At 42.8% G+C, this 18,757-nt stretch overlaps 1 protein-coding gene across 2 annotated transcripts in view; it reads right to left on the bottom strand.

Annotated features, from left to right (window-relative positions):
- The window catches only part of LOC117382777 (equilibrative nucleoside transporter 1-like), a 54,959-nt gene that overhangs the window by 23,576 nt on the left and 12,626 nt on the right, over positions 1–18,757 (bottom strand). The window contains exon 1 of one of the 2 annotated variants that reach the window (XM_033980008.2): positions 11,364–11,458. The exons of the other annotated variant lie outside the window; for it this stretch is intronic. The gene's annotated coding sequence lies outside the window, so the exon portion shown is untranslated. Of the gene's footprint in view, positions 1–11,363; positions 11,459–18,757 lie in introns of those variants that run through there. 2 annotated transcript variants of the gene reach the window in all.

Raw genomic sequence — 18,757 nt, 5'->3', positions numbered from 1 at the left:
TCAACAAATTCAGTTCAGTATCGATGTTTTGTTCCTGTACAGTATCGGTGCGTCCTCGCTGCTTATTCTGACACAATTCACATGTTTATTACTTTATAATCCAAACTATGTGTCTTTTCCAAAACATTTCCTCCTCAAATTAAAGGATCTGGCTCGAGTCCAAAGAAAACGAGTCTTAAAGTGGATCCAGGACGAGGAGGACGAAGTCTCACAAAACTCTGTCCAGTCCACGGGTTTTACTTTTGGTTTTTACTGTTGATCCTGGACTAAAATAAATGTGAATAAATTCAGACAAAAACAGAGATTTTAAAAACACCAGTGTGAAACATGTGCAGCTCAGAGGTCAGCCACAAGAGCAAAAACAGTCGAGAGAACGGAGAGAAGAGAGGAGAGAGACAGAAGAGAGGAGATGTGCAGCTCAGAGGTCAGCCACAAGAGCAAAAAGAGTCAAGAGAACAGAGAGAAGAGAGGAGAGAGACAGAAGAGAGGAGATGTGCAGCTCAGAGGTCAGCCACAAGAGCAAAAACAGTCGAGAGAACAGAGAGAAGAGAGGAGAGAGACAGAAGAGAGGAGAGAGAGAGGAGATGTGCACCTCAGAGGTCAGCCACAAGAGCAAAAAAACAATCGAGTTTAAAGCTGACAGAGATGGAAAAAGAGGAGAGAAAGAGAAGAGAAGAGAGACAGAGGAGAGAAAGAGAAGAGAGAGAACAGAGATGGAAAAAGAGGAGAGAAAGAGAAGAGAGGAGAGACAGAGGAGAGAAAGAGAAGAGACAGAGGAGAGAAAGAGAAGAGAGAGAACAGAGATGGAAAAAGAGGAGAGAAAGAGAAGAGAGAACAGACATGGAAAAAGAGGAGAAGAGAGGGAAGAGAGAGAGAGAGGAGAGAGAACGGAGAGGAGAGAGAGAACAGAGATGGAAAGAGAGAGGAGATAGAAGAGGGAATGGGACAAGAGAGGGAAGGGAGATGGAAAGAGAGGAGAGACAGAGGAGAGAGAATAGAGAGAACAGAGATAGAAAGAGAGGAGAGAGAACGGAGAGACAAGAGAAGAGAGATGAAAGAGGAGAGAGAAGAGAGAGAGAACAGAGAGACAAGAGAAGAGAGAGGAAAGAGGAGAGAGAACAGATGGAGAGATGAGAGATGAAAGAGAACAGAGACGTTAAGAGAGGAAAGATCGAGTAGAGAAGAGAAAACAGAGAGAAGAGAGGAGAAAGAGAACAGAGGACAGTGAGAGAACAGAGATGGAAACAGAACAGAGGGAAGAGTGAGGACGGAGTGAGAGAGAAAAGAGAGAGGACGGAGAGAACAGAACCACAGAGCAACATTATGTAGCACGTCTGTATGCTAACGCCGCTAATGCTAAGCTAATGGGATGATTGACAGACACTATGAAGAAGAAGAAGAAGAGAACGACAAAACTGTAAAGAGCAAAATAAGAAAAAATACACAGAAATTTAACTAAAGTCTTGACAAAGAAAACGAGAATGAAACAAACTGGACAAACCTTTTACAGGAGCAGAGCCACGAATCACAAACAAACCACTCCAAACTGGCTCCAACTAGCATGCAAATGAAGCATTATGTAAACTTAGTCCAGTGAGGTTCATCTGGGCTTCAGTTCATTTATTTAACAGATTCTTTCTCCAGCCCAAGGTAAAGTTTGTTTTACTGTGTGAGCAGGTTTCACTTCTTTAGAACTCCGTGTTTTTGCTGATTTGGGTGAAAAAAAACTCCAAGTCATGATTTAAACGGAGAGAAAAGTGTGTGAAAGGCAGCGCCGCGGGAAAATAAACAGTACACACACACACGAGTTTAAATAATGTGTTTTAGGGTAAAGATTTAGTTTGTTTTCATCCTTGACAGTTTGTTTTGCTCACTAGCGCCTCTCAGTGGTCACGTGATGCTGTGACGTGTCTGTCTTTCTACCGGTGGAGGCGGGACGACAGGTGTGAGAGGAAAACCTGCTTTAAACCGGGACGAGGGGGCTTTTGTTCTGTCACACACCTGGGATACTATAAAATAACTGCAGGAAAAAAGACTTTTACTCTGGGACCAACATCATCTGCACAAAAGTTAAAACGCTTCATGAAACTTTTGACGTTCATGACGGCGAGGAGCAGGACGATGTGGAGCCCGGGCCATCGACGGGAACTTTTCACGCAGTATCAAGAACATTTATTTAACGCCAAAAAGGGAAACGCTTCGGAGTCGAAAGGGTTTTTTCTGCACGGTGACGTAACTATGTTCTTCACTCGTAAAAAGACACTACAGCGAAGCGACGCCCGGACGAAGAGGCGGGGTCAGAGGAAGAGGCGGGGTCAGAGGAAGAGGAGCGGTCAGAGGAAGAGGAGCAGTCAGAGGAAGAGGCGCGGTCAGAGGAAGAGGCGCGGTCAGAGCAACTATGAAATACGCCTGAGTCACTATTAATCATTTCTTATGTGTCCAACCTCGTCATTTTTATTTACAGTACAGTATAATATTTGGTTTTGTTCGATAATACTGCGCTTATTTTAAAAATCTACGAAGGTTTGAACTTTGAGAGAGTTTAAACGACAGAGAAATGTGAGAAAATGTTAACGCCTGTGTGAGAAAAGTGTATAAAGTGTGTGGTGAGGGGTTTTACAGCAAAAATATAGAGAATAATGTAAAAAATAAAGCTGATACTTCACGGGCGACAGGTGCGACTTTAAACCGGGACGAGGGGCTTTTTTTACTCTCACACACCTGCGATACTGTCCTGAAGAAGTCGGACTGCAGATGGCGCCGTCGTCCTGCCTTCACCAGTAAAAAGACAGCGCCAAAACGTGTTTAAATCAGCTGATTGGACACGCCACAGCAGCGTCACGTGACCACTGTGAGGCGCTAGTGAGCAAAACAAACTAAACCTTGATCTGGAAAAAGAATGTACTGTGTGTTTTGTGCGTTTTGTGTGTTTTTCTTTTAGTCTCGACTTAAATCCTGACTCAAAATAGTAAAACCTGCCCACGCGGTCCTGTCCAGGTCATAAACGTGACTCATTTAAGGGGCAGATGTGACGCAGCTCTGTTCTCGCTCCAAACTGGTGTGAAGTGACTGTAAATAAAACACGGAGCCAGCTGGCAGCTCTCAGGGCACTCGGGCACTAAAGCTAACGCGCTAAAGCTAAAGCAGCTACAGAGGGACAGAGCTGTGTGTCCACTCAGACGCACACGAGTATCTGGACTTCAGCTGGAGCGTGACGGTGGTTTGGACACATGTGAAACGCACGGACGGTGTGAAGAAGCGGAGACAATCGCAAAGAAGCACCATAGTCATGTAGAGCAGGTTTGAAAAAATAAATAAATAAATAAATAGACAAAAAAAAACTCCCCAAAAACTAAAAATAACTTTAAAAAAAAACAGAAATGAAAAAATAACTCAAAATAACAAAAGATACAACAATAACAAAAGATAAAACTTAAAATAACTACAAAAAATAAATAAATAAATCAAAACAAAACTCAAAATAACTTAAAAAAAATAATAATAATGAAAAAAATAACTCAAAATAACAAAAGATAAAATAAATCAACTTAAAAAACTTAAAATAACTAAAAAAAACAACAACAAAAACTCAAAATAACTCAAAATAACAAATGAACCCAGGATCATGTATTGGGTTAATATAAACATTTAAGACCAAAATGATGAGTCTGACAGCAGCAGAGACAGAGAGAGGAGACAGAAAAAACAAAACAAAACTCAAAATAAAAAATAATCATAAAAAAACTACAAACAAAAACAAACAAACAAACTCAAAATAACTCAAAAAATGAAGAAAAAAATGGAGCCAGAAGCGCACACATGATCACTTTGTATTTACAGCGGCTAGCAGGTTAGCTATGTCCATTTATATACACCAGACATGGGCAAGCTACGGCCCCGGGGCCACACACGGTCCGTTGGGCTTATTAATCCGGCCGGCGAACATGACAAAATTATATTAAAATAGTAAGAGTAAACCTTGTTCAACTTACTGCCAACGTTTCCCCAAAAGATGGCGCATTTCAGCTACATTCAGCTACGTTCACGTGTATTATTCTCTTATTCTCGTTTGCAAAAATGAGCTAATCAAAAAAAAAAAGAAAAATGGACAGTGAGCGCCGAGTGTTTAATACGGAGCGGACAACAAAATATTTATAAAGTCAGATCAAAGGTTGTGTGCCTAATACGCCAAGAAACTGTCACTGTTTTCAAAGAGAACAATATCAGCCGTCACTTTGCTACGAGCCGCGCCAACTACGCTAGCTAGCAGTCAACGCAGGAACGCGCGGCTACAGCTAGCTCAGAGGTTGGCAGCTGATTTACAGATTTAATTTATGCAAATGGAAAACAATCTGTACAATGGGTCTTGCATATTCACGCTTTGGTGCATGTTACAAATAAACATAAATACGTCCTGGCCCCGCCCCTTTGGCACATTTTAGACCAATCGTGTGTCAGAAACTCCGCCCGCCCCCAGTTTCCACAGTCTACGGTTGTTTTAAACGTGGGCGCTGTTTGGTGCGGCGCGTTCTTGACGTGTGAGCACCTGTGCTGCGGTGAAATGAATCAGTGCCGTGTATTTATTGGCTCGTTAATGCGTTTAAACTCCGGGAACCGAGAGTCTGAGCCGAGAGCCGAGAGCCGAGAGCCAAGAGCCGGCACCGAACGAACCCCAGATGTACTGGAGCGCGAGACGGGGCCAGGGGGCTGTTTACAGTTATTCTTCTGAGTGCATTTTTAATTCCTGACATAATTCTTGTAAAGTCTTGGGAGGCAGAGCGTGTGATGAGATCCATGAGAATAAGTCCGATTCAGTAAAGTCCCAAAGCTGGAATTAAACTCGGAAATGACTCTGGAATGTGCAGAGATAAATGAGTTAGAATTAAACTGAGAGGAAAAGTGAACAGGAAGAAAACACTGAGAATCTGTACAGTGTCCTCTGACTGTCACATGGACCTGTGTGTGTGTGTGTGTGTGTGAGTGTGTTTGTAAGGGCATGTGTGTGTGTGCGTCCATATCTGTGTGTGCGCATTGGGGTGCATGTGTATGTGTGTGTATGTGCGTCCATGTGTGTATATGTGTATATTTGTGTGTCCGTGTGTATATGTGTGTGCATGTGTGCGTCTGTGTGTATATGTGTGTGCATGTGTGCGTCTGTGTGTATATGTGTGTGCATGTGTGTATATGTGTGCGTCCGTGTGTATATGTCTGTATGTGTGTGTGCATGTGTGCGTCTGTGTGTATATGTGTGTGCATGTGTGTATATTTGTGCGTCCGTGTGTATATGTGTGTGTATGTGTGTATATGTGTGTGCATGTGTGTGTGTGGGGGTGTGTGTGTATGTGTGTGCATGTGTCCGTCAGTGTGTATATGTGTGCGTCCATGTGTGTGTGTGCATGTGTGCGTCCGTGTGTAGGGGTGTGTGTGTATGTGTGTGCATGTGTGCGTCTGTGTGTATATGTGTGTGCATGTGTGTATATGTGTGCGTCGGGGTGTATATGTGTGTGTATATGTGTGTGTATGTGTGTGCATGTGTGCGTCCGTGTGTATATGTGTGCGTCGGGGTGTATGTGTGTGTGTGCATGTGTGCGTCTGTGTGTATATGTGTGCGTCTGTGTGTGCACTTATGTCGTACAGTGATATTTCAATCTTTATGTCACTTCACAGTCGAGTTTTCAATTTCACACTCGACTGAAAACGACCCCAGAGCCTGAGCGGGTCTGAGTCGCTAAAACTGCACAACTGTCTCTAACTGGAGGCACTGCTGTGTCTGTGTTAGCCTTGAATCTAAAGGAGTTTCTGGCACACAAACGCACAAACATCAGCCAACAGTTTGCTCCTCGCACATTTCACTTGGACTGATCTCAGGCTCCTGAAAATCCTGCCTGTGTGTGTGTGTGTGTTTACCTACAGAGCTGTTAGCATTTATGTTAGCATGTATGTTAGCATTTATGTTAGCATGTATGTTAGCATTTATGTTAGCATTTAGCAACACAACGTGACCAGACTGAGAACAACAGATACAGTTTATATCACAGTTTGATTAAACAAAGTCACAGCAAGAAACAACACACGCACACAAAACAACATACACACAACACAACACACATAAAATACAACATACACACAACACACATAAAATACAACATACACACAACACACATAAAATACAACATACACACAACACACATAAAATACAACATACACACAACACACATAAAATACAACATACACACAACACACATAAAATACAACATACACACAACACACATAAAATACAACATACACACAACACACATAAAATACAACATACACACAACACACATAAAATACAACATACACACAACACAACACGCACACACAAAAACTCCTCAGACTATATTCACGCCAAGAACACAGTGAAAGTAGTTTCCATTACACTCGAGTGGCCTGTTGTCACGATACTAAAAGTAAAAGACTCGATACTCGATACCGATTCCACCTCCACTCACTGTACTGTGATTTTCCACATTAAATGCAGTACTTTGTGTTCTATTCCAATGTGTGTTATATCTGTGTAATCCCTCAGTCGTCTACTACTACTACTAGTACTTTTACTACTACTACTGCTACTACTACTACTGCTAATAATGCTGCTGTTACTACTACTTCTACTACATGACTGTTGTAATAAATGTTGTACTTTGTGTTCCATGTGTGTGTTATATGTGTGTAATCCTCAGCCTGCAGTAGGTTCACAGTGGTCCATGGTGTATGTAGTAGTAGTAACAGTAGTAGTAGTAGTAGTAGTAGTAGTAGTTGTAATAACAGTAGTAGTAGTAGTAGTAACAGTAGTAGTAGTAGATACAGCTCATATCATTATAAAGCAGCGGTGGATGAAGTACTCCGTTGTTACTTAAGTAAAAGTACAGATGCAAAGTTGAAAAGTTACTTGAGTAAAAGTAAAAGTATCAGTAAGTAAGTACTTAAGTCTAAAAATGTACTTTAAGAGTAAAAAGTAAAAGTATCTCAGTGCTGTTCATTTGTTCAAGTGTAATAAAAAAAATAGAGCAGCAGTTTCTTTGTTTTTCTCATGAATGTTGTGTTTTATATTTTTGCTCAAAGTTGAAGCTTGAACTCAAAAACTTTATTCAGGATGTTTCTACGAACACAGTAAAAATACTCCCTCACATCGTATGAAAAGTACTTTTTACTTTTCAGTCCTGTTCCAAAATGTAGTGCAGTAGAAAGTACAGATACTGCTCTCAAATGTACTCAAGTAAAAGTAAAAAGTACCACTGTAGAATGTACTTAAGTAAAGCACAGATACTTAAACATTATACTCGAGTGCAGTACTTTACTACGTGTACTTTATGTTCCACCATTGTTCTAAAGCTGTTGATTAAAGGTTCATTTCTGTTCTGTGAATGTTTTTGGATGTGATTTTCGACACTTGACCTCGTGGTGACCTGTAGAGCGTTTGAACAAACAGTTTTATGTAACGTCTGAACCTCAGGGGCACATTTTGTTCTGTATTTACCCGTTTAGAAGATTCAATCAATGAAGCCCATTGTTCCACAGCGAAGGTCCAGGGTCTGAGGAGGATGCTCCAAATCAGAGCAGGAACAGAACTCAGACAAGGGACGGGGTCTTTTGTGTGACTTTAATGAGCCTCAATCAAGGTACGTCCTGAGGGAGCGTCCAGAGGGAGCGTCCCGAGGGAGGGTCCTGTGGGAGCGTCCAGAGGGAGCGTCCCGAGGGAGCGTCCTGTGGGAGCGTCCTGTGGGAGCGTCCAGAGGGAGCGTCCAGAGGGAGCGTCCCGAGGGAGCGTCCCGAGGGAGTGTCCAGAGGGAGTGTCCAGAGGGAGCGTCCTGAGGGAGCGTCCTGCCGTGAGAACTCGTCCATATAAACAGAGGGGTCAGGGGGCTATTGTGCCCTCACTGACCCCACCCCCCAAATCTGTTTACTGCCACTTAACCACACAATAAAGCCTCCCCCTCCTCCTCTGTCTCCACCTCCTCCTCTGTCTCCACCTCCTCTGTCTCCCCCTCCTCCTCTGTCTCCTCCTCCTCCTCTGTCTCCACCTCCTCTGTCTCCTCCTCCTCCTCCTCTGTCTCCACCTCCTCTGTCTCCTCCTCCTCCGTCTCCTCCTCTGTTTCCTTCAAGCCTCCAGACGCACACGCTTAATGATTAAACCTAATGTCATGATCAAAAATATAATTAATTAAATCTGCAAGCAGCATTGAACGGCTCCCGTGGGCCGTGCTTCGCGCTCAGCTGACCCGGCGCTCCCTGAGGGTGGCGCTAACACGTCGCTTGTTTGTTTTATTGTGGCTTTGGGCTGCACTTTGTCGCTAATCAAAGTCTGCACACATTGGAAACGCTGATACACAAAAAGCTATAACATGGGGTTTTGAAGCATCGCCATGGCAACACCATGCTAAATACAAAGTTGGCCCCTGGGACTTTTTTGACGAGGACGACCTGAAGAGTCACTGTGCCAAATTTCACATTCTTCAATGAAGGCAATGAGTTGTTTTAAGACTTTGAAATGTACAAAAATGAGTAAATATTCCCATTAGGATAACATGGGCTCTTTTGTGCGTCGCCATGGCAACCCGGTGAAAGACATGACACGGGACCCATTGACTTTTTTGATCGGGATGACATGAAGACTCTTTGTGCCAAATTTCACATTATTCCATGAAACTAATATTTTTCTCATGAATGGGAAATTTTGTGATCGCTCCCATTAGGATGAGATGGGCACTCTGGGGCATCGCCATGGCAACACGGTGCAAAAAAACCAACATATTGACTTTACTGATTGTATTTTTTTGCTCCGGTATTTGTACTTTTACTTAAGTAACAGAACGGCATACTTCTTCTTCCACCTCTGCATGTTTATAAATGTACTGAAACATAAAAACACATGTCGTACATTAAAGTTACATTCTGGGGCCTCAAACAGGTGTGGATTAACCGTGACCGGAGGCTCTGCGGCGGACGTGCACGTGCTCATGGGGCCGGTGCATCAGCTGTCCGTCCTGACACAAAGCTTTCATTCTGCTCGTCTTCACACTCTGGGTCAAACAGTCACCAACAGCCGGGAGTCACGTCACGTAAACGCAAGAAATATCAAGTACCCTTTAATGAGGCCACAAAGAACACGAGGAAACGGCTCATAAACACGAGATTTTACACCAACCGACCCCATGTGCTCCCCCGACGGGAACTTTTAAGAGTCACGTTAAGTCAGTAACATCTGCAGCTTTTTACCATCTACAAAAACATGTCAAAAATCAAATGTTAACTGTCCAAACTCAGACTCAGACTTATCCTGCATTTGTGTCCAGTAGATCAGACGACTGTAACGTCCTGATCACTGGACTCTCCAAATGAGACTTAAGACAGAACAGAACATCCAGAACATCCAGAACATCCAGAACACTGCAGCTCGGGTCAGGACTAGAACCAGGAAGTACCATGGACCAGCACCAAAGAACATCTGAGCCACATGAGCCACATGAACCATCTCACATGAGGAGGACTAAATCAGGACTAAACCAGGACTAAATCAGGACTAAACCAGGACTAAACCAGGACTAAATCAGGACTAAACCAGGACTAAATCAGGACTAAACCAGGACTGAACCAGGACTAAACCTGGACTAAACCGGGACTAAACCGGGACTAAACTAAGACTAAACTAAGAATAAACCAGGACTAAACCAGGACTAAATCAGGACTAAACCAGGACTAAATCAGGACTAAACCAGGACTGAACCAGGACTAAACCTGGACTAAACCAGGACTAAAACAAGACTAAACAGGACTAAACCAGGACTAAACCAGGACTAAACCAGGACTAAATCAGGACTAAACCAGGACTGAACCAGGACTAAACCTGGACTAAACCAGGACTAAAACAAGACTAAACAGGACTAAACCAGGACTAAACCAGGACTAAACCAGGACTAAATCAGGACTAAACCAGGACTGAACCAGGACTAAACCTGGACTAAACCAGGACTAAAACAAGACTAAACAGGACTAAACCAGGACTAAACCAGGACTAAACCAGGACTAAAGCAGGACTAAACTAAGACTAAACTAAGAATAAACCAGGACTAAACCAGGTCTAAAACAAGACTTAACCAGGACTAAACCAGGACTAAACCAGGACTGAACCAGGACTAAACCAGGACTAAACCAGGACTAAAACAAGACTAAACCAGGACTAAAACAAGACTAAACCAGGACTAAACCAGGACTGAACCAGGACTAAACCAGGTCTAAACCAGGTCTAAACCAGGACTAAAATGAGATTAAACCAGAATTAAACTAGGACAAAAACAAGACTGAACCAGGACAAAACCGGGTCTAAACCAGGACTGAACCAGCACTTTCCTCCTTTAATGTTAATTTTATGGTGATTATTTATGTTTTAATTTGCTGTATTGTGATTTTAACGTCTTTCTTATTCTGTAAAACACTTTGAAATACTTTATGTACGAATGGAGCTACACAAATAAACTTGCTTTGCCTCGAGACAGAGAGTGGGAGCGAGTTTGCCCTTTAAAATGACACAGAATGTAACTAAACCGTTATTACGACGTCAAAAACGCCACTTTCTGCGCTCGAATCTCTGCCTCTGTGCGCGTCGTTGTGTTTTTTTCTTCATGAATCTTCAATCAGGCTCAAACCCGCGCGTAAATTCAAAAGGATCCCCCGTCATTTGGCGCGTAAAATAATGAACGATTAGACTCAAGACACTTCCCTTTGACTCATCAGGTTGAATGAAGCTTCACGCCACATGCTTCACACGTGCTCACACATCATGTTCTCCATAATCCACCGCGTCTTTCTTCAGTTTGACTCGGGACAGAACGTAAAACACAAACCACAGACACTGACAGGACTCTGCGTTTGGTCCCGAAGCATCAGGACACGCGCTGTGCTTTTGTGCGTAAAAGTTCGAAAGACGCGTAAAAGTGCCACCTCTGCTCTACTTCACGAAACGAAACGTGCCATCCGCGGTGCCATGTTACGATCAGGTCTGTGTTTGGAACATGTGGACCTGGGGACAAAGCGAAACGCGCGGTAAACGTGGGGAACACGAGAAGAAACGCGATCCGGATCCTGAACGCAACACTTCGCCAAAGGACTAAAGAAACCACACAGGCTGTTTGGATCAAAACACAGTTAATTCATGTGATCTGGTAGAATCTACGCACACTACGGCATGAAAAAGGCGCCTTTAAGCTCTGCTCTGCGTCTGTGGGCAGGACTAAGACACAAAAACATTAAGTCAGACGGTCAAGTCGTTTAAATATAAGTCTGGTTCGGTGCGTAAAGGACGCGCGGGAGAGTGAGGGTCTTACCTGACGAGCGAGGCTTTGTTTTGAGTGTGAATCTGCACTGAGTCAGACTGACAGAGCAGGAGAATAGAGGAGGAGGAGGAGGAGGAGGAGGAGGAGGAGACAGGGGCAATGCCATGCGCAAAGTTCGGTTAGAAGCTCGGATGTTTCGCCTTCGGATCATCTCATTACGTTTCTTTGTAGATTTTCCACTAAAGCCTGAGTTCCTGTTTTTAAAGAGCTCACGCGCGGAGGAAGGAGGGGTTTAGTTGTGAAACGTTTTTTTTGCATTTACCACAGAAACTCTGCCAACGTGGAGTAAAATAACCAGCGTGAAAAGATGTGAAATCAGAGCTAAAGGCAAAAAAAAAAAAAGACTTTTCAGATGTTTCTTCATGTTCTGGTCGTTTCTTCTCGTTGAGCGTCTGAAGTTTTATTTGGACTGATTCATGTTTGAGTTTAATCTTTAATCCACTATTTTCAAGACGCCATTTTGTTAATCTACCCCCCCTTTAACCTCCACCTGGCCACGCCCACTGTGACACACCCACTGTGACGTCCGCTCTTCCTTCTCCAGTTTTATTTTCTTAATCGCTGATACTCGCAGGATTCGGCAGCGTCGCGTCGTCATTTTGGTACAAATGAAAAAAAAAAAACGTGCTGCTCTAGTGCGATGTGCATCTGTCCATAGGGGGCGCCGATAGCATGCGGCGTTTTGTTGTGATGACGTTTCGCGGTGACGTCGGCTCACATTGGACACCAGTTTTCTTGTTTTTTTATTAAATTGTTTTAGATCAGGGCTGTCAAACACATTTTCACGGAGGGCCACATCACCAAAATGGCCGCCGTCAAAGCTGTAAAATAAACGTAAATATTTAAACTTGTTAATGAACTGTTTCTGTATTTATTACTTATTCAACTTTGTGGCTGCGTATCTCCTGATAAATGACATTTTAAGACCATCATACGTGTCAAATTTGGAGTCAGTTTTTAATCTGTTCCGTAAAAATTATAAAACTTTATCAACATGAGCCGCTACACAATGGTCCAGCCCACACTATAAGACAGAAGACAACAGACAATATCAACATCTCCTCGCACAAACAAACAAACAACAACAACAAAACAACACAGGAGTTTAATATTAACGTAAATACAAATACAATATAATCACAGATGTAAACAGAAGTAAAGATAATTAAAAGAGGACACTTTAACACAGGGATCACAATAAATGACTGACCTCTGACCTCTCAAAGGGACGAGGCGGGAGTCAAACCCACGAATTTATACTAAGAGCGAGACAAAAGACACACGAAGAAGAAAGAAAAACACAGAAGAAGTGGCTGGAGGAACAAAGCTGCACATAAAATCAAAACACCAGGTATGGACTAAACTGTGACCAACAAAAGCAACATTTTGTGTAATTATACATGAATTATACATTAGTTATACATTAATTATACAAACATATATATGAACCGGTTACACTTGACTTTGACACGTGTTTTAGATCAATATTACCATTTAAAACGTGCAAATTCCAACACAAGGATCCAGGCGTGTCACAGCTAAATGTGTTGTGTTTCTTTAAAATAACACAGTGATGGTGTTTTTGTTTTGTTGTTTTTTTGTTTAAGAGTTTGTTTATTTACCGTTTCAGTTTGTTTCATAATGATCTCGCGTGTCATGGCCCGTCAAACGAGAGACGAGCAGCATTAAAACACAGCGTAGCTTCCTCTTCTTGTTAAATAATCTCTTCTATGTTTAAAATCAGTGAAATATTGTAATTTCTTTGAAGAACATGTTATTGTGAGGTGTTTTTTTTTTTATCTTTTGCAGGTCGGCCACACAGAAGGTCACAGAGAACGACACGGACGAGGGCAAAAAGCGAGCGTGTGCCTAAGGGAGCGAGAAATCATTGAGCCGGTCACGTGTTTGATGGAATGGCCCATGCCTCACCGCGTACGGAGCAGATCAACACAATCACAAAACCGACCGAGTGAAGAGCTTTTCTGAAAGAGTGGAAAGTGACGCTCGCAGTTGTTTTTGTGGTTTCGAGTCTAGCCGCTCCGCCTCGCTGTTTACGGCACCACTGGTCCAGTTCTACTCCTCCGTGCACGCCCAGACGCTCTCGCCACGGTCTATAAAAAGCCCTCTGTGGTTCAGAAGCAGACCCAAGGAGGAGCTGAGTGAAGGAGGCCCGGACTGAGACGCTGTTGTTGTGTCTGTGTGTGTGTGTGTGTGTGTGTGTGTGTGCGTTTGTGTGTGCCGCCCCCTGTCAAACTTATCTCAAAAACGATTATCTCTGATTGTGTTTGAACGGCGTAAGTTGAGCCTAACGAGACAGCGATGGTGACAAACGTTCACTTTCGTAGATAAAACCTCTTTTCCGCTGTTTGGTTTCTCTCGGGGCCTTGGCGAGGGTCCGTTCGGTGCGGTTTCCTCAGGTCCAGTTGTGTTTCCGGACTCTGGGTTACAAAAAAAGTTTTCTTAATAAATAAAACAGAATTCGTATCTTATAAGCTCCATGTCAGCGGTTTACAAAAAGACGTTTAAGTCCGAGTTTGCGGTGCTGTGAGACGAGGCTAAAGCTAAATAGAGCGGGCGCATTTTCCTATTGACCCGGGACAGACCCAGTTTTGAGCCCCGCGTCCCCTGTCCCAGCAGATCTATATAAAACCACGGATTTGTCCCAGTTTTATGCAATAAATGTCCATATTTTTGACCAGTCTGATCCCCGCCAACAGTAAAGACAAAGGGAAATACTGTGTTTGTTTAGCTAAAGCAAAAATACAAAGTTACAAGCCGCTTCTTCAATTCTGGTCAGATTATTTCTTCAGTTCTTGTCAGATTCCAGCTGGACACTGCCTTATATCTGTCTGAAGGAGGAGCTAACGACGCTGAAACTGATATTGTTCTCTTTGTTTGCTTTGGGTCTGGGGATGGAATCGTAGATCTGTGAGAGATTATGTCTAATGTCTATTTCTGTTCAAAGAAGGATTGTCTTTCCAAACAAAAATGGCTTCTTTAACTCCTCCTCTCAAACCATTTCTTTTCTCTGGCTCAGATCTGACCCTCACTCTCTTCAAATGAGCGGTCAGTGTCTTTGAGGTGGAGATGAACAGCAGACTGTGGCCCTGAGCTGCTCTTGTGACGGTGTTTCTCCACTGTGACGCTCACCACACCCTTCACTGCACCGAATGAAGTAGAACACATTGTTTCGTTTGCGGTTTGGAGTTTTGTCCTTTGGGTGAACCAATTTTTGTCTTAAAATGTTTGAAGGTTTGAAAAAGACAGGAATCCCACACTATTTTAGCTAAAATACAGAACATGTTTGAAACTGACAGAGCACAAAGAAAAGGCACAGACTAAAATCCCTCAGATTAAACTCACAAATGTTTTATCACCAGCTGAAACAAACTGCTGTGCCAGGTTTTAATTTTGTAAATCTGCTAAAGCTAAAGCTACAGCTAGCATAAAAACAGGAACAGGTTTATTATCAGGTTTTTCTGCATTTTTTTCACGTCTCTGTACAGCGTTTTATTGTGTCTTTATACAGTGCAGTGGGTTTGGCTCATATTAAAATCATTATGACCTAGAAATGTAATATGTTTGAACTTCCTGGAGTGACGTTCATCAGCAAACACGACACACCTGCTGCATTCGGACATTCTGTTTTGCAGAAGACGTCAGCTCCACATTTAATTACAATACCTGGAAATACTGTTTATCTGTTTTTTGTTGTTTTAAGTCTGCGTTTTCTCTCATCCAATCATCTTGTTCCTTGTGTAGCCACACCTTAGCTAAAGTGAATGGTACCACGCTAGCACGAGCTAGTGCCCTCCAGAGTCAGACCCTCTGGACCTAGTGCCCTCCAAAGAGACCCTCTGGAGCTAGTGCCCTCCAGACTAAAAACCTTCTGGACCTAGTGCCCTCCAAAGAGTCAGACCCTCTGAAGCTAGTACCCTCGAGAGTAAAACCTTCTTGAGCTAGTACCCTAAAGAGTCAGACCCTCTGGAGCTAGTGCCCTCCAGAGTCAGACCCTCTGGACCTAGTGCCCTCCAAAGAGACCCTCTGGAGCTAGTACCCTCCAGACTAAAACCTTCTGGAGCTAGTATCCTAAAGAGTCAGACCCTCTGGAGCTAGTACCCTAAAGAGTCAGACCCTCTGGAGCTAGTACCCTCGAGAGCAAAACCTTCTTGAGCTAGTACCCTAAAGAGTCAGACCCTCTAGAGCTAGTACCCTCGAGAGCAAAACCTTCTTGAGCTAGTACCCTAAAGAGTCACACCCTCTGGAGCTAGTGTCCTGCACCCAACCCTCTGTCAGTAAAAGCGTTGATTTGGGGCTGAGTTCACTCTTCTGACGTCTGTCTTGTCCTATTTCCTATAAAAACGTCCTAACAAACCTCAACATGTTGAAGGGAGGCGCCTCAGATCACACACATATCAGCTGTCGATTTGCACGAGTGTGTCAACTGGAGCTTGGCATACGATAAGTCTGAACATTTGCAGCAGATGCATGTTGACCTAAATTAAACTCATGGCGAAATTTGGAAACCCCCTAAGACACACCAGATTGAGTTAAGGGTCCTATGTCACAGAAAACGGACTCTTGTGAGGTTTAAATCATGTTCTAATGATGTTCCCTCCTCAAAAACAGACCTGGAGTTGTGCTTTGTTTCATTCACACATGTTTGAGTAACACTTTATTATTAGTCAAAGCTAAAAACGCTCTGTTCCACCTTGTGATGTCATGAAGTGGTAGTTTTCAACAGTTTTCAACAGCTCCTTTTACCTTTAGTTCAGTAGTAGATTTGCAATTCCAGGTCTGAAATGATCCAAATGATTCTAGAAATGAAGGTGTGTGGAATTTAAAAACACAGCGGAGCACTTCCTGTATCACCACATGATGACATCGCAAGGTGGAACAGACTGTTTTCACTTTAAGAGGGACACAAGTGGAACACGACACGACACAAATGTGGGCCACAAACTGAGACGGAAGCAGAGCAGCCAAAACCTCTCCGACTTAAATCCTATTTTGGTTCAGGAATTTTAAAAGTTTTTTTGGGATTAGGCTTAAATCCAGAGCTGACAGAGATGGCAAAAAGTGTCCAGGGACGTCTCAGTGACAGTAATCCGCACATTTACCAACAGGGTCAAAGGTCAAAGGTCACATGGGAATGAAAAATCTGTGTCACGCTGAAAAACCCACAGCTTTGGCCATAATTCCAATGACTGCAGACCCAACTATGTTTATTATGGGATTGTTTTTGAGAGAGCATCTGGAAGTGTTTGAGGTGGAACTGGTCTCACGTCTGCCACCTACTGGTAGAAAAACGTCAAATAAAGTTACGGGTTGTAGCTTTAAAGGTCCCGTATTACGCAAAACTGACTCTTGTAGCTTTAATCCATGTTCTAATCCTGTTTCCTCCTCAAAAACAGACCTGGAGTTGTGTTTTGTTTCACTCACACATGTTTGAGTCACACGTTATTATTAGTCTGTAACATCTACAAACTTCAAAACGCTCTGTTCCACCTTGTGATGTCATCAATGGTAGTTTTCAAATTAACAGCTCCTTTTTTTTTACCTTTTGTTCAGTATAAATCGGCAATTTCAGGGGCTGAGATTATTATCCAAATGATTCTAGAAATGAAGGTGTGTGGAGTTTAAAAACACAGTGGAGCACTTCCTGTATCACCACATGATGACATCACACGGTGGAACTCAGCCTAAATCTGCAGGGTTTGTGTGTTAAACATGTGAGAATGAAACAAAAAAACACAACTCCAGGTGTGTTTGAGATTATTCTAACTCGGGCATTATTCTATTTTACATTATGATTTCGATAATAACTTTATTAAAAATCTGACTTTGCGTGTGTTTCCTGCTCTGCCGTTTCTGGCTCCAATTCACTTTCTATTGAAAAACTGTGTCCTCTCTCTGTACCCGCTGCTGTCAGACTCATCATTTTGGTCTTAAATGTTCTTACTGACCCGCTCTACATGATCCTGTTTTGTTTTTTTTTGTTTTTTTTTTTATATATATAGTTTTTTTTAGTTTATGTTTTAAGTTTTTTTTTCCTTTGGAGCTATTTTGAGGGTTTTTATTTATTTATTATTATTATTATTATTATTATTTATTTTGAAGTTTTGTTTTGTTTTTTTGTTAGTTTGAGTTTTTTCCCTTTTTTTGTTATTTTCAGTTTTTTTATTTTTTTATTTTGAGAGTTGTTTATTTTTTGTTACTTTGAGTTTTTGTTTTCTTTTCTTTGTTATTTCAGACTCATTCTGGTCTTAAATGTTCGTATTAACCCTCTACATGATCCTGGGGTTTTTATTTCACTGTTGTGTCTGTAAATCAAGATATGAACATTAATAACAGACAAATCAGACGTTACCTTCAACAGTCTCGCTCCTGATTGGCTCTTTGGTTGCTATGATACTCGTGGTCACAACTCTGATCCAAATTCGCCTTTATTCCTGCTCCGGCCTCGATGAGCTTCATTGGCGTGTTTCCGTTCGCAGCGTGTCCGTGTGCACTTCACATGACCCTTTCACACGTACAGTCACATGTGTGTGCAGCGTGGCCTCTTCAAACAATCACTCGTGTTATCCTTATCCATGTGTTTCCTTTTGCTTATGTTCGGATTCTTTAGGAAAACTGAGATTCCCTGTTGACTTTTCCGTGTGTCCGGTCTATATTTTGCCGTCTCTCCGGGTTCAAATAAACATGGCCCTGTGTTTCTGACAGATTCTCTTCTTCTGTTATCACACGGCGTCTACGAAGGTGCAACATGAAACGTTTGAGTGCGGAAATGTAAATGTGTGCACTGGTAAATACAGATATATGATTTTTACACATATACATATTATTTTACACGTACAAATATCGTTTTACATGTACATTGTTCCCGCGCTGTATTGCAGTTCACTTTCCGCGGTCTCGCTCTGTCTCTCTCTGCGTTTTTTTACAGTGTAGGTGTGTGTTCTGCATCCTGATTGGCTCATGGACGTGGAAATGCGTTCAGCCAAATGTCCAGAAACGCTCGACGCAGCAGTGTGACTCTGGGGCGGCGAGAACACGTCGGACACGTTTGTATTTTAGGACAAACGCCTCATGAATGCTCTGGACACAGGTCATCTTGACACGTGTGCCGAGCGTCCGTGGCGGTCTCTGCGAGGGCCTTTGTCTTTGTGAACGCTGCTAATCGCTAGGCTAATCTGCGTCCAGCTGCGATTAGCCTGTATGCTAGCTGGTGCGCTCAGTATAATGAAGTTTCCGTTAGTTTGTGGCGGATGTGTTTCTACTCGTTCTGGATAATGACGTCACTTTGTCACTTGAGCGTACTCTCTGATTGGTTGAACTTTTGGACGCGTGAACAGAGCGTGCGACGCCTGAACGCTCGAGAAGCA

The sequence above is a fragment of the Periophthalmus magnuspinnatus genome, chromosome 15 (assembly GCF_009829125.3).
Source record: "Periophthalmus magnuspinnatus isolate fPerMag1 chromosome 15, fPerMag1.2.pri, whole genome shotgun sequence".
Lineage (NCBI taxonomy): Eukaryota > Metazoa > Chordata > Actinopteri > Gobiiformes > Gobiidae > Periophthalmus > Periophthalmus magnuspinnatus.
This window is presented reverse-complemented; position numbering and strand designations above follow the sequence as displayed.